Source organism: Pundamilia nyererei, unplaced genomic scaffold, assembly GCF_000239375.1.
Source record: "Pundamilia nyererei isolate P.nyererei 1_Seehausen unplaced genomic scaffold, PunNye1.0 scaffold00522, whole genome shotgun sequence".
Classification (NCBI taxonomy): Eukaryota; Metazoa; Chordata; class Actinopteri; order Cichliformes; family Cichlidae; genus Pundamilia; species Pundamilia nyererei.
This window is the reverse complement of record NW_005187923.1, coordinates 148,448-152,047: the sequence shown is the minus strand read 5'-3', so window position 1 is coordinate 152,047 and position 3,600 is coordinate 148,448.

Genomic DNA, 3,600 nt, shown 5'->3' with positions numbered 1-3,600 from the left:
TGGAATTTCTTATTTTCCAGATTATCAATTTTGTCTGTGCACTCAGTCTTACATTTGTCATTGATGTTGACCAGCTCAAAGTAGCCCAGGTCATCAGTGAAGCGGCCATCTCTCTTTAGAGCCTCCGCCACAGTTATCCCCTTCCCTCCGTAAACACAGAGATACTTAAAGTGCCACTTTTAAAAAGTTTTTTTTTTTTTGGCATTTTGTCCTCCCTTTGTATCAAAGTAAAAGACAGAATAGGCATCTCTTGGATGTACTATTTTGGAATCATGGACCTGAGCCGATTCTACTTTTTCTGATTTACATGAAATGGTCAGAACCTCATGATCCCCAACACACGGACACGGGAAATGTGTTGGAACAATTGATTCGTCGTCTCCTGTACCCATCTGAATGATAACATTTACATCTGCACCCTTAACCATCTTCTTATACTTATTTGAAGATGTTATGGCCTCCAGCACTGTGCAGGGTTGAACACAGTCAATGGTGTATGTGTCATCAGAACTGAGCTTCACTCTGAACTGATGTCCATGTGGTTCCTGCAGGAAATCAGAGTGGGGAAATGGAAGTTTCAAACTTTTGTGGTAGTGAAATGAAGTGTATTTTGTACAAAAGGGAATATGCACCTTATAGGCCTCACCATTCTCTTCCTTCATTGTCACTGGATGAGGTGTAGCAGTCTGCAAAATAAGAAAACAAAGTATATTTTCAGTTTAATGTGGTAACTATTAGAATTACTGAATAACCCTATTGAAGAGTTGTTTGACAATGTCAGTAAGGGAAAGATTTATATTTCTAAGGTCAAACTTTGCGTTACATTGGACTAAATATTACATATCAAAAACACAAAAAACTTAAAGATGTATGTATCTTTCAGTCAGCTCAGGTCACATTGATGTGGCCTCACCCGAGAGGCTGGAGCTCCCTGTACCTGCATGCTCACTCTGCGGCTGTCAGGACCAGGACTTCCCTGATAAAAACATGTGCACGTACAAATGAAACCAGACAAAAGACAAATGATGAAGCATGAATACTGTAGTATTATTAGACAAGTTGTTACTTACAATTTTCTTCCCTAAAAAGGGCCTGACATCCTCAGTTATCTTTTGCCATTTCCTGGGAAACATTTTCTTCTGATATCATAAACATAACGTCAGAGTATGTAAGATGTTTCTACAGCTGCTTCAATCATTATTATTTTATATTTTTTAATACAGATCTTGTTTACTCACTGTACCACGTGGCAAATACACAAACTCTGATGATTCTGCCATTGAAGTCCTGAAGAAGTGATTTTCTGTGTCAGGCCTTTAATGTATCTTCAAACAAAAATCCAAGTTCAGAATATAGCAAACGTAGTTCAATCTGTGTTAAAAGCAGAATAAATACAGATATAACTTAAAAATAAGAAAGTGTCAAACTCATTAAATGCAATAACAGTTTAAAAATCTATATTTGCCTTGCCAGCGTGCTGGAGTTTTCAAAACTGGATCTGGGCATATAGGGTGCTGTGCAAAGGTTTCAGCAAGGTGTGGAAAAAATGCTGTAAACAGGAAAATAAAGAATGCTTTTTTTTTCTTTGACTGTTTATTGGCCTCAAATGGCGTATTGCACATGGTTCGCTGGCTTACATGCCAGTCAGACCTCGCGACTGTCCACAAGTGTCTCTATTCGGGCCCACTCTTCCTGGTGACGAAACTTGAGTCGCTCCACACTTGGGCCCTCAGTGAACTGAGCAACCAGCCCCTCCCCTGTCGTGGGATGGTGCAGGTTAGATGCTCAGCTACTGGGAGAGGCCTTGGGCCTTGTCCTACCTCAGCCATCCACTGAGTGGCCGAGCTGCTGTGGCAGGCTCTCTCTCCCTGGCAATGTGTCACTGCTTAGTGCCAGGCGGGGATCTGTTATGACGCCGCTTCTCCAGCCGGCAGCCCCAACTTCCCGTCTGCAGCATCGTCCGCATTTCGCAGGTTTCTTTCACAGTGATAGCCAGCTGCCATGCTCGAGTGGCCTGGTAGGCTGTGCTCCCCTAGCGTATTGCCTGCAGTTCGCCGGCTTACACAAAACAGAGACCCGAAGGATGTTTTGTGTGTGTGTGTGTGTGTGCAGTCGGGAGAGTTGGGGTGTCCAATTTCCTTTTTTTGGAGGGCTGTCTGTCTTCCACATTCTCCAACGGTAAAATACGACTTAGAGGCGGATATTTGTTTTACTTTATGGGCAACAGTTGTTCTTGCTCGCCTCCTGTTGACAAAACTGCCGCTCTGTTACATCTGAACAGAAAGCTACACACCCACTAAGTAGAAACTTCTACTAAAATCTAAACATTAAACTAAGGCCAGCTACAAGCTTGGTTTTAAAACATCACATCTATATCATTGTAGTGTGCCTTTAAGGGTAAATACAAAGTATCTGTGTTTTTCAGTCGCAAAGTCAGAAATTTTCTTATTATATAAATTATTTTACTCAGCATGAGGTTATGTCTGCAGTATAAGCTTTGACTGTAATCTCTCTCAGTATAGGGCTACAGTAACTTCACTAAGCTTCAAATCCTCCTGTGCCTTTTACCACAGGTCCCCAGAGGCACAGGTTCAGGTTACATCTTATGTGTTCAATTCTTTGAAGAATAATGCATTAGAAAAAAAGGAATCTCTGAAATCAGAAATAGTTTGCAACTTGCCCTAATCTGTATACCTAACTGACTTCCATTGGCTCCTCAGCATTGAGTATCTCTTTCAGGTGTGGGTTTCTTTTTGCTGCCTTCTCAACTTTCTTCAGCAGCTCCTCATTTTCACTTTCCTTCAGATTTTCCACAAAGCTTTCAAATATAGTAAGAAGAGGAATGGCATATTCAATGACGCTCTCATCACTGTTGACTGAATCACAGATATAACCTGCAGTGTGCAAACCAAAAACTCTGCCAAGTCCATCAAACACTGGAGAACCAGAGGCACCGTGATACATGAAAGTGTGGTAGGTCGCTACCTTTCCTGCTTTACGTCCACCTATCAATATGTCATTAATGCCATGCTCTTTGAGCCAATCACTGATCGTTTTGATGATGAGCAGGTTTTTGTACTGATACAAATGTTCATCAATAGCCTGCCCTCTCTTATCTGTCTCAATGATACATGTAGGATCCATTTTTTTCACCCCCCCTGCTGGGTGTCCAATGATGCAGGCTTCACCATTGGCAGGCAGTGGTCCAAACTCACTGAGCAGCCCTGGTGGGACCTTTATATTCTGTGCTCTTGTTTGCTGGTTTGGTTTTGAGCCTTCAGGGTTGAGCTCCAGAACTGCATAATCTAGATCAGCATCAAAGTCGGTGAATGTATTCTCTGCTCTAAAGTAGTAGAAATTTGTTTCTGGCTCAGACTTCTCGTAGTCAAATACAGCAAGCACTTCTACATCCTGCTGCAGCTCCTTCCCTTCAACAAAACCTTGAAATAAATGTGCACTAGTCAGGATGAAAGTATCAAACAGCACGAAGCCTGTTCCCATAGAAACATCCTTAACAATGACTTTGCAAACTGACTTTCCCAGTTCTAGCAGCTTCCTGACTCTGTGAACTTCACTGAAGGACTGCTGGATCTTTCCAAA